Here is a 13,253-nt window from a genome sequence, read left to right on the forward strand (position 1 = left end):
CTTGCATTTAGTTGCATTTGCATCTTTTCGACTGACTAGAATTTGTGTATGCTGTGATGCAAATATATAATTTCTGTTTAAATGAATTATCAATGCTTCAATCAGTCAATCAGACAAAAAGTCAAGTTAGACTTTAAAATTGTCTAAGTTAAAATACAATTCTCAAGTAAACAGGGACCAGTTTCTGGACTTTTCCACCGATCTGTGTTTCCCTCTGCCAGTGGCTTTACATGTTAATAGATCATATGTTAACATTACATTTTATTAATGTTAACATATATGTTTAATATGTTTCATCTATCCTTTTGCACTAACTTTTTCAGGTGAACACTGAACTGACTTCTAGATATTTGCTAATTTTTGTGACTATTGCAAATGGGATCTTTCCTTGTTTTTTATTGTTATTTCTGGCTTATGGGAAAGTAACTGACTTTTACATACTTAGACATAACTGATCACAATTCTGAACATGATCATTTCTAGTTTTTCCACTGATTCCTGCATTTTGAAAAAACAGTCATTATCATCTGTGATTTTTGTTGTTTCCTTAGTAAAGACTCTGGAACCAGCCCCCTCCCCGACTCTCCCCATGTCCTTCTCCTGCCTGATCCCACTTCCCCGCTGCACCTGACTCTAACCTGTCTGCGCTGCTGTAAAACACTGTTCACAGGGTGGTGATGACAATAAAAGGTATTCATATCTGTAAAGCGCCAAGGGCTCTGCCTACTTTATTTTATCTTGGGGTTGTCACTAGACACATCACATGCTTCCCTCTCTTTCCTAAGGCATGGACCCCACATGAAAGGGAGAAAAGGTGACCTCATATCTGGATATGGATTTTGTCACTTCAAGAGCTTTATCACATTAAAATTAATATCTAATACATATTAAACACTATGTGTCAGGAACATCCTAGGTGCGTTCCATAAGAACCACAAATAATATTGACAGCTAACCGTTGAGGAATAACCATTAATGCTGTTTTAATTTTAGCACACCGGATATATAAGGGGTATAAGTTCTAGTAGCATTAAAAAAAAGAAAGAGTTACCAATTCTAATAGTAGCTTTTCCTTTTCAACCACTTTCCAAAATTATAGTTCTCCTTTTCTGTCTAGCAGCTTTGTATGGTTCCTTCACCGATGGAGAAGTTATCCACTGGTACTGAGACAGAAATGATAAATATGCCATTTAAGTTACAGGTAATTTAGGAGGGTTTGATCTTCATTGGAAATTAAGATATTTTAAGTTAATAAAAGGTCTTCAATCTGCATTTCTGGGAAGCTAACTTAAAGCACCACACAACATTTTCAAAAACAGAAAAGCCATTTCATTTGACTAAAAACTTAGTTTTAAGATGGCAGAAAGTACCTTGATAATTTTCTTTTAAAAAGGAAAGAAAAACAAGCCATTAAAGAGAAATTCTTCCAAGAGAATTAAAACATGTTATATGCCTCTAACTTGGCACTCTTTCCATTCTGGAGACCTTTTTTGGTAACTGCTTTCATCACAGAATGATTTAAAGTAAAATAAATTGAAATTAGACTAATTATTTCCCAATGAGTGGCTATTTCCATTTAAAACCAAAAGCCAACTAATTATTGCTTTTCCCATAAAATTAAATATGAAGTCTACATTATGTAATTATACACTTATTTCCCACTTTGTGTATTCTAATTTCTTCCTCAAAAACCTAAGATGCCATCTTGCAGACTGCCCCCAGTGGCTACTATTTCGGCAGCAGCAAAGGTCAGCTTTAAACATTTTGCATCTAAAGTGGCTTTAGATACCTTTGGATAGAAAGTACAGTCTAAGCACCGTCCAGACACTTAGATACCTAAAGGGCATCCAAGATAACAAACCAAAGTCCTGATATTCCCTCAAAAGCTGCTCCTCCCATCAGCCCCCTTCTAAGTGATACCACCCAGTTGCACACATAATCATCAATGACTTGTCTCCTTGTTACTGTCTCCTTCATAACCCACATCTAATCTATCGGCAAGCCTTGTTAGCTACACCCTCAAAACACAACCTGAATTCAACCACTTTTCACTTGCTGCAAACTTCCAACCTAACCTAGGCCATAAACATCTCTTATTTGGAACCCTGTGATAGTCTCCTAACTGGCCTCCCTGTTTCTCTTCTTTATCCCCCCAAGTCTATTCTCTATACCAGGTCATCTTATTCAGATACTATTTGGATCATGCCTTGTCCCACTTCAAAACCCTCTACTCATTTAGAAGAATCCACATCTTTACTCTGGCCTTCAAGACTTTACAAGAGCAGACCCCTGGCTAGCTCCTTGACCTCATGTCATACCACACTCTTCTTCACTCAGTACTCTGGCCATGTTGGCCTCCTTGCTTTTCCTTAAATACTCCACCCACCTACATACCTGCATACTCATTGCCTCCTTGTCCTGGAATGTGCTTACTCCAGTTCTTCCATGGCTTGCTCCTCTCTTCATTCAGGTCTCCATTCAAATGCCACTTCTCCAGTAAAGCCATCCCCTAACAAACCTGTCCAATGGAGTCCTACCTACCCCCCCTCACTCTCCTTACATTAAGATATTTTTGCACTTCCTACTACCTAAAATTATATGACTTATCTGTTTACTCATTTCTATCTGAACTCCTTCACTAGAATGTAAGCTCCATGAGGGCAAGACTTTTGTCTGTCTGGTTCACTGCTTTATCCCTAGTGCCTAAACCCATATCTGGCACACAGAAGATAGTAAAAAAATTACTTGTGAATCTGACAAATGAATAAAGTACTTCTGGCAAGAATTCAGAGGTTGCACAGGAAAGAAATAATGCTCTTCGTGGAAGCAGGCTTAGTATCTAGGTTCACCTCTATTTAGAGTAGAGATAAGAACAATTTACAAGTATAATTCACTTTAATTAGTACATTATCTGCTAAAGACATAAGGGAAGTGCAACACTAGAAAAGTACAGTTGCAGCTTGAACAACATGGGTTTGAACCTCGCGGGTCCATTGACACACGGATATTTTTCAATAAATATGTACTATCATCCTACACGATCCAAGGTTGGTTGAATCCACAGATGCGGAACCACTGACTATAAACTTATACCCAGATTTTCAACTGCGTAGGGGTCGGCACCCCTAGCCCCACATTGTTCAAGGGCCAGCTGTATATGATGAGGAAAGTTAAACACATTAAGTTTTAAAAACTGTCAATACGTGAACAAATTCTTTTTGTTTTCCTATGTGTTTATCAATTAAAAAAAAGTGAGCACATACCAATAAGTGGATTTTTTCTTATATCCAGAACGAGCAGAGTTCTGTTGGTTTCAAGGGCCTTTAGTAAAGCCTTTGCTCCCTCACTGGTGAGGCCACACTGCTGCAGGTTCAGTGCTTTCGATGAAAGACAAAAGGTCATTTGCGAAGTCTATACAGATTTAACATATAGACAGCTCCCATTTTCTCACGTGTGGAAGAGTCCTGCACAAGAGAAGTCATGGCAGGTTTGTAATTTTGGATATGGAAAAAAACAGAAATGTATACACACACACATAATGCATAATCCAATTTAAAAACCTCTTCTTGGATGTGCAATGATAACCCTGCCTTTAGTCCCAATAAATCATCCAACATATTTTACAATTACAGAACTGAAGAATAACTGTATATAACCTATGAGCAAAAAGCATCACAAAATGAATCTCAGTTCATAATTAGCAAGGGCGGCAGTGGCATGTAAACCTCACAAGCAAAACCTGGTGGAGCTCAGAAATGCACTGCATTCTTTTGATCATGATCTTCAGCTCCAAATCACACATGAAACTAGTTAAAAGGGGAAAACAAAATAGAAGAAATGTAATAACTGTTAGTTTTAGAGGAAAAAAAGACAAGTCTAAGAGGTTACAAATAATAACAAATTCAAACAATGTGTGAATAGAGAATACATACTAAAAACCTATCATGAAATATGATGGTCAAGAACTCTCTCCATAAAAAGTCAGACAAAAACCAGAAAAACTGATCATGAATTCTAGTAGTTGTGGGGCTGAACAACCTACTCATTTAAACCAAAGGGATCATCACCAAAGCACAGGTATTAAAAAATATAACAATCATGAGTCATTTATTTAAGTGTTGAGTGGACCATCACATTAAAATAAGTGGAGTCTTTCAACACCCCCATGACACATAGAAATAGCAAGTCAGACATATGGATCTGACAGGATATCATACAACCCTTACAAACTCTCACTACAGAAGAATGGACACAGGGTATAATTAACCAAATAGCCAAATTAATACAAACAGCCAGTAAACCTCACCAGTAAATCAAATGAATACAAAATAAAACAAAATGTGGTTATTCTCCTATCAGATTCAGGCAAGATTCTGTAGGAAAAGGCTTTAAATAATGTCTATACCCTTTTGATCCAACAACTCTCTTTCTAAGAATTTAACCAAAATAGTCAGAGATATAGGTAAGGATATATATCAGAGGACTATTTGTAACTGAAAACCTGGACAAAGCTTATACACAAGAATGGATAAGCTATGTGCATTGTGGCATATTCATATAATGGAATACTGAACAATTCCAAAAAATGATGCAGGAGATGCAAATTTACTGACTTGCTAAAATGCTCATACTAAATTAATTGAAAAATGTTATAGAATTTGGAGTAATCCCACTTGCATAGAAAATGGAGAGGTACTCATTTTTGTAGTTTTACATTTTTTTACAAGTGCTACAAGCCAGTGTTTGTGAGAGGCAGGCTTCACATCTACTGTTGGGGTGGACTACAAACTGGCATAGCATTTCTGGGTGGTAATTTGGCCATGTGTATCAAAAGTCTTAAAAATATGTCACACTTAGTCATTCCACTTGTAGTACCTTATTCTACAGAAGTAAGCCCGATGGACACAGAGATGTATATATAACGTATTCACATTGTTTGTGACAGGGAAAAGCAAACTGTCTAAATCTAATGGCAAAGAATTGATTAAACTATGGGACATCAATACGATGCAATACTACATGATACATCATTAAGTGAAAAAAGCAGGAATATGAAATAGCAAGTATACTACAATTCTACTTTTGTAATCCCTAAGTGTACAAATATATTTATAGAAAAAAAAAGACTGAAAGTATATACACCAAAATGAACAGTGATTATATCTGGGTATTAATTGTTCTCTTGTTACTCTGTATTTTCTATAAAGGATATATGCAACTCTTAGAGAAAGTTTAAAAGCAAAATAAAAGCTATCAGTAAAATGAGGCTTTAAGAAACATCCTATCACAACAGTATCATGCCAAAAGCTAAGCATATATCATATTAAAAATTCAGTATTTTCAATTTTAGAATTTACCTCTAAGCCATAAATCCTCACTAAGAGATTCTGCCAAAGCACTTGCACCCAGGTCACCAATGAGCGTGTTGCAGTTCAGAGTGATGCGCCTCAAACCAGCCATACAGTCAAGATCAGGTCTCCTGGAACGAAGACTCTCAGCCCAGGTTTCTTCATGCCTTCTGATAGTCTGATACTTCAAAGATTTAATGGGATGAAATTAAGATGCTTGAATAAGGAAACAGTGTGTGCCTACTGAGTACGGCTTATTATGTCAGAGATTTACACACACACATATCAAGTATATATGCCAGGAGCATCAACCTGAGAAATGAAACAGTCACTTCTGGTTTGAGTCCAGTGACCCAGATTCTAGTCAGTCAGTGATTAGATTCTAGCCACTGGATTTCCTGTTTCTGAACACTTATGTAAAGTTGGACAACTCAATTACAGTCTATGAATTATTTTCCTTATCTTCTAAGTCAGGGAATTGGTTCTAAATTCTATCTTTGCTGAGGCTCTATATTTCATCATTCTGTCCTCCAATGGCCTCCAAACACCTGACTGGGAAAACCATAAGAAAACTTTTTAACAAGCATCTTATTTATTAACAAATTATATACACAAAGTTCCATACATATAATTTAGGTACATGATAAACTACACAGATTTTTTAAAATAATACAAAGGTAAAAACGTTCTAATATTTTCTTTTCCTAACTCCTAAGGCATTATTTTGTTTTACTTATTTTTAAAAAATATTTATTTATTTATTTGTTTGTTTGTTTGGCTGTGCCAGGTCTTAAGTTGCAACATGCCAGATCTTTTAGTTGTGGCATGTGGGCTCTTAGTTACGGCAGGCACGTGGGATCTAGTTCCTTGAGCAGGGATCGAATCCAAGCCCCCTGCATTGGGAGCGCATAGTCTTAACTGTTGGACCGCCAGGGAAGTTCCAAGCATTATTTTAAAAACTATATTTACAAAATGGATCTCACATGCTACCTAGGGTGTGCACACAAACTTCAGAGGCCTGGACTATGCAGAGCCAGTTGGATGTGCCTTGGGAAGATAATGGTTTGACATCTAAGCACAAGTACTGTCTTAAAGACATTCAATTCTTTATATTCATAAAGTAAATTTTGGTAACAGGGAACACTGACTGTAAATGAAAAAAGTCATATTACATTCTTGAAAAAATAAAATACTCAAAGTGCCTTTGATACTCTAAAAGGAAAATCATTAGTGTCATTTTTCTATTAACAATAACTTATAAAAGCTCCAAGCAGAAACAACAGCAATCACTTGCACAGTGCTTAGTATGCGCCAGGCACTATTTATACAAATGAGTTCAGTTAAACCTCATAATGAGGCATAGAGGTTAAGTGATTTGCCCATGGTCACTAGCTATGAAATGGGAGAAAGGGAATTTGAACCTAGGCCATTTGGCTTTGGCACCAAAGTTCTTGGCTGTTTTCTACCTCAGGGGTCAATGGACTTGCCCTGTATAGGTTCAAAGAATTTTTCAATTTTTAAAACCTAAATTTAAACATTTCCAGATTTGTGGGATATACAGTTTCTGTTGCAACTACTCTGCCCCACTGGCGTAGGGTGAAAGTAGCCATAACTACCATGTAAACAATGGGTGCGATTATGTTCCAAAAAAACTTCCTTTACAAAACCAGGCGACGGGCTGGATCTGGCCCACCAGCCATAGATTACCTATCCCTGATCTGCACCATCAAACTATTAAAAAGGCTTCATGTCAAATTATTAAATAACTTTAGGCCTAAATACAGTCATTATAACCACTGTAAAGTTGTTAAGGCATTATTTTAAAAACTGCATTTACAAATTGCTGATGTACTGATTTTTATTAGTTTAAAAACTACAGCAGCTAATAAACACTTGATTCATTTAAGTCTTGAAGACTATAACGGCATAGTTTCTTCACAGTATTACAATAAATATTTTCAGTAACTAAAATACATAAAAGTATTATTAGGTATTATATATTAAATCTCTTATTTCTAAAATTAAGTGGAGTAACTTTACTAAATGGTAGAATCCCAAACTGAAAACTGGTCATATTCTTTCAGCAAAATGAAAGCTGCACTCACATGTATCAAAAGACAAAAATTAGGGTTTCCCTGGTGGCGCAGTGGTTGAGAGTCCACCTGCCGATGCAGAGGACACGGGTTCGTGCCCCGGTCCAGGAAGATCCCACATGCCGCGGAGCGGCTAGGCCCGTGAGCCATGGCCGCTGAGCCTGCGCGTCTGGAGCCTGTGCTCCGCAACGGGAGAGAGGCCACAAGAGTGGGAGGGAACCGTACCGCAAAAAAAAAAAAAAAAAAAGACAAAAATGAACTGCCATCTGTATCAATATATTAATGTGCTTCAATCACATATGTTTTCATGAAAGTTTAAACATAAAATCACCTTTAAGATCTAGGCCATGTGATCTGCTCCCTGCCATGTCAGATTACACCCCATGAAGTTTACTTAACTTGTCTTAAGTGTGATAGAATTCTTTATACCTTGAAAAATAACTAAAAGGAAAAAAACACACACACACAATAAGATGAAGAGCCTATACATTTGTCAATCTTGACTTATTTGCTTTTCTTGAGTCAATTGGAGGTTTATAGCCACATTCTCAAAATCATTAACTACAATCTTCCCAAACAGGTAATTGACGAACAGATGCATTCTAAAACTTGTCAGTAACAAAGTGTTATTCCAGTTTATTGCAACAGTTTAATTCTATTTAGATACTAAAACTGAATACACTGAATACTGCAAACTTTATTCCCAACCACTCAGCAAAGTACTACATATCTTTTCAGATATAGGAAAAAAAGGAAAAAAATAAAAAGCATAAGATTCTTCCTATTTTCATTTCCAAAAATACATCCCAATGTTTATCAATCAGTGACTTAAAAGTCAACTATAAACCCAGTATTTTATTAGGTGCTATGCAGTATACTAGAGCAATATAAGAGAGAGGACCTCAAACTCTCTGTTCCCTCAAATTGAAAGGCAAGCTTCCTGACCCCTCCAGACCACTACTGGACACAGGGAACACACACTAATGTTTCAGGACACCAACCAACAGTCACGTGCTTTTTGATTACTTCCATGACACACCCCCACTAACACCACTGAGTTTGCTGCTCCTATGGGACATTACATGTATTTCCTCTTTTAACACATACCACAGTGCATCATAATTATGATTGCAGCTAGATGTTCTAACAATTTAAAGAGAATGATGACTTTTGCTCTTTACATCTTGCTATTTCCCTTCCCATAATATTTCTTGACGAAAACCATAAAAATATAGACAAACAATAAAAACAGAAAATATACAAAATGTGTGGTTTGTGGCTTAACACAAAGTTAAGTAAAATTAGTTCTGACAGTATCCAGCATGACAAAATTTCATGGTACAAATGAGAACGGACCAAGGTTTGAGCAGGTACAGGAGACAATGCAGGCATGAACAACACCAAGAAAAGGTAGACAGGAAGTAACATGGTGTGTAGGAAATCACAAAACCAGTCTGATGGGAAGAGACTTAAACAAGACTGAAACTCACTTTCTAAACCTCCATCTCTAATTGGACAATTCGCAGGACACAGGTGCACCAAAGTGGCCAATTTATTCAATCCCTTTAAAATGGAGGAAGAGTTTAAAATTTTACTGGTTTAGTTTGCCCCAACAGCAACTATCAAATGTCGGCAGGACACAATGAAGGCTTACCATTGTTAACACAGTTAAGTCTCTCTCACAACTAGCCCACTTAGCTCCAGGTTCCTTAGCGCACCCGACGCACTTACACAGCATTTAAGAGCTTTACACAGCTGGAGGTCACATCTTTATTTCTTATCGCAGGAACACGACTTCTGTAAACTTTATTTCTGCCAGAATCTAAAGCAAAATTATTGTAAAATAAGTGGTTTAAACCATACATTTTATCATCATTAAAAAGCATTAAAAAAAAAAGCACCTGCTCTGTGCTAAGGATTAGAAACGACTCCTGCCCTTAAAGCCTTCATTAAGGAGGGAGATGTGTAAACTCAAAATTTCAATCACATGAGATAAAGAAACATAACCTTTATGCACAGAGGTTCCTTTGGAGGCAGAATGTTATATCCAAGTGATGGCTTCATGATAACCCCGAAGCAGAATCTAGAAAGATGAGGCTATGCAGAGTTGGAGGAGGAGGTGCATTAACTGCAGAGGGAGCACCTGTGCAATGACACTCAAGGCTGACACCGGCTGGGCACAGTAAACACTGCATGTGGCGATGACTAAAGGGCAGGGGTCCAAGTGTGAGAAGAGACAGAAATGAAAATAGAGATGTTGGCCCAAGCAAGCCTGGGAGAGAGCATGGCTTGTATCCCACAGGTGATGAGGCCTGGGGCTACCACTGGCTGAGTAAGGGTGCCTCCGCTGATTAGAAAAAGGAGCCACGCTGCTGAAGGACCAATTAGATAAAGGGAGTGACCACAGAAAGCTCCGCTTCCTCAGGGCCAAAGAGCCCCATGAGGCTTGGCCAAGCACAGTTCAGACTACACGCCTCTGTGCAGAGCACACGCTGGGCGGCTAGTATGCACTAACTCTGTGTGGGCAAGCCATTAGCAGCATTATTTTAGGCATATCTTTTTATGGTAGAAGATCATTCGATCCATGCAGGCAGAGGAACTTAGAGGAACTGAGCCTAGCGGCTGCGAAATCACCCAAAAACTTCTGCCATAGTCCAGGCAAAATGTAATATGGATGAAGAAGCAAATTTAGGAGGAGGCCAAAATCTACAAGCTGGACCCACTGGATTGAAGACATAAAGAAAGTTCAGTGAAGAAACTCTGAAGAGAATGGGCTCTGCAATAAATTTTTCTTAAATTCAATGTAAAATATTCGGCAAAATTAAGTACAGTAGCCTTTAAGGTCCCTTCCAGCTATAATTTCTTTTGATTTCTACATTATTACTTTGGTTAAGTAAAGTCCCATCAGAGGTACAGAACAGTTCCTACACCTGAATGGGATGCAAAGAATAATCTGACTTCTCTTCACCAGGGGATGAGTTGAACTGTCCTTGCAGGAGAGATAACAGATGGTGTGAACCCCAGATCCTAAAAAAGGGGCCAGGCACACAATAAGTATTCAGCTTTTTGAAAACAAATGAACAATCATTTCCTCTCCTAGATCTTCACACCCTTTCTCTGTTGGCTACTTTCTCACAGCTTATTAACACCCTCAAATATACCCACATAAAAAACTCTCAGACCTATGATTCTCTGTATCATCTTGTGGGTAACCTAAGTATCTCCCATGCCTTCAAACACCTGTCCTCCCAAAAAGCCCAGATCTGTACCTTAGGCCCAGACCCATCTACCAGGCCCCTCCAAAGCACTGAAGATGAAGTAAGATCCTCTCGCCACCCCCAATCCCTTCCTACTGTGCTCTGTATCTCACAAAAAGATGCAGCTGTAAACTGTCACCCACGCTTGCTGCCCTCCCTTTTCTAACTGGTCACCAGGCCCCACCAATTCTGTCTCTGATCTCCAAAACCCAGTCCAACCTTTTATAACTTAAGTGGGACCCTTAGATTACAATTCACCCTGCACCCAATCAACTGCCTTCCACATGGAGGTCCGAGAGAGCCTCAAAACCAGAAGTGCATCTCACTGTTCTTCAGTGTTTCCCACAGCCTTCAGGATAAACATCTAAACTTCTGACAGGACAAACAAGGCCCCGTTCTGTCGGGCCCCAGTAGGTTTCCAATATCAACTCTCATTTCTTGCCCAAACCCTGAGTTCCAGTCCTGTACTTTAGTTTTTCCATATTTTCTTATATTTCTCAAACTCTGACACACACTGCTCCCTCCTGCTACCCCAGGAGTTTCTACATATCCTTAGAAAGGATGGCACCTCCTCCAAGAAGTCTACCTTGAACTTTCCCTTCCAAGTTTCTGTGCTCTGCAAAGGGGAAAGATGGGGGTGGGGAGGGATAAATTTGGAATTTGGGATTAACATATACACACGACTATATATAAAATAGGTAATCAACAAGGACCTACTGCATGGCACAGGGAACTCTACTCCATATCCTATAACAAACTGTATGGGAAAAGAATCTGAAAAGGAATGGATATATGTAAAACTGAATCACTTTGCTGTATACCTGAAACTAACACAATGTTGTAAATCAACTATCCTCCAATATAAAATAATAATTAAATTTTAAAAAAAAGATTTTGCGCTCTGTAGCACCAGAACTCACTTCTTCCAGAGCACTGACTACCGTGCTTGTGTTTACCTGCCGCCCAGCAGAAGAGAAGATTACCTAGGGCAGAAGCATCGTCTCCAGCAGCCCTTGGTTCTGACAACTCATTCAAGTGCCAGGATACTTTACACACATAACCTGCTTAATTAATTCTAAGAACCCACAGAAAGAGTGGTTTTTAAAGTCATTTTACAAGTGTGGGGATTGCAGTTCAAAAGTAACCTGCCCAGGCCACAGAGAGCATAAACCCTGGAATTCAAACCCTAAGCTGCCTTCACACCGGTGCTCTTTCCACTACATGATACGACTATTGAAAAAAGATTTTTTTTCCCTGAGCCCTGTTTTAATGGAAAGGAAATGAAGCGGGGATATACGCATTTCCTAATCGCTTTGGTGTGTACCAGGCAAAGTCATTCAACAGACCAGGTAACATCTGTGCAACAATTAACGATGCTCCAAACTGCTCAGTGTACTACATTGTAGAACCTACAAGCATGAGCACAGTGAATCCTTGTAACCGCCACAGAGACTGGGTCCTATTAAGCCCATGCTACAGATGAGAACACTGAGACCTTGAAGCCTTAAGGCACTCGGCCGGGGTCACCGAGCTGGCAGGAGTCCTAGGCCGCACGCCCCGCCTACTGCACGCACACCCGGGCACTGGGCACCGGTTCTAGTGCCCACCCTCCACCTTGTACCATCTAAAACTCCACTTCGTAGCGCCCACACGACAGCCCCTGGAAGCGGGAAGTACAAACCTGTCTCGCCAAGCCGTGGCTGGAAGCAGCTTTGGATACAGATTAGGGGCAGAGGGTGCTCAGGAGCAGCGCCCAGTCTACCCCGTGGAGGCTGTCGGCATTAACTCCAGCAGGCCCTCCTGCAGGGAAGCGGCAAGGCGGGCAGAGGCACCGAACCCTGCAGCGCGCACAGGTCCTCAGAGCGCAAGAAGTCGGCCGCGCTCTCCCGGCCCAGCTTCACCGAGTGATCATGGCCCGAGCGTGGCCTCGGGGACGCTGGCTGCGGACACGATGCCCACACCCGCCTGGGGCCCCGGCTCGCCTCCCGGCCCCTCGGGCGCTCACCGCCCGGCGGCAGCGGCCCCGCAGCGTGCGCAGGACCGGAGTCGCAGCCAGAAGACATAGGGCCACGGGCTCCAGCTAGGCCGGCCCCTCCATGCCGCGCTCCGGAGCCCACGCACGGCCTGGTGTTGGCGCGGGCATCAACGCCCTCCAGAGCCGCGGGGTTGCGGTTTAAGCCTCCGGGCGGGCCCGTGGGGGCGGGGCTCGAGGACTTCTGCGCGCTCGCCGTGCGTCCGCACGCAGACCCGCCTCCCATGACGACGCGGCCTGAGGAGCAGTCGCGGGAGCTTTGAGACTAGGGCGGCGCGAAAGGTAGGAGCTGTGGAGGGTTTGGGGTTTACAAAAAACGTTTGCTGACTGATCCAAACAAAAGTGAGACATGGTTGTATCAAGGAATTTTAAAAGTAGTTAAACTCCGGCTGTCTGTGCTCGCCCCGCCCAGGAGAGAGCGGGCACTCTGTGAGGGACACAGGAAAGGCTGAATGAACGTCCGCCTGTGGTCCGTTACATGGTGCACGGGTGGGTGAATTTCTGCGGAGAGCTCTTAATTTCT

At 40.6% G+C, this 13,253-nt stretch overlaps 1 pseudogene; it reads right to left on the reverse strand.

Moving 5' to 3' along the window:
* Positions 1-958: 958 nt before the first annotated feature.
* LOC113616593 (centrosomal protein of 78 kDa-like) lies at positions 959-12,956 on the reverse strand (annotated as a pseudogene).
* Positions 12,957-13,253: the final 297 nt, after the last annotated feature.

The sequence above is a fragment of the Aethalodelphis obliquidens genome, unplaced genomic scaffold (assembly GCF_003676395.1).
Source record: "Aethalodelphis obliquidens isolate GAN/ISIS:26980383/991018 unplaced genomic scaffold, ASM367639v1 scaffold189, whole genome shotgun sequence".
Classification (NCBI taxonomy): Eukaryota; Metazoa; Chordata; class Mammalia; order Artiodactyla; family Delphinidae; genus Aethalodelphis; species Aethalodelphis obliquidens.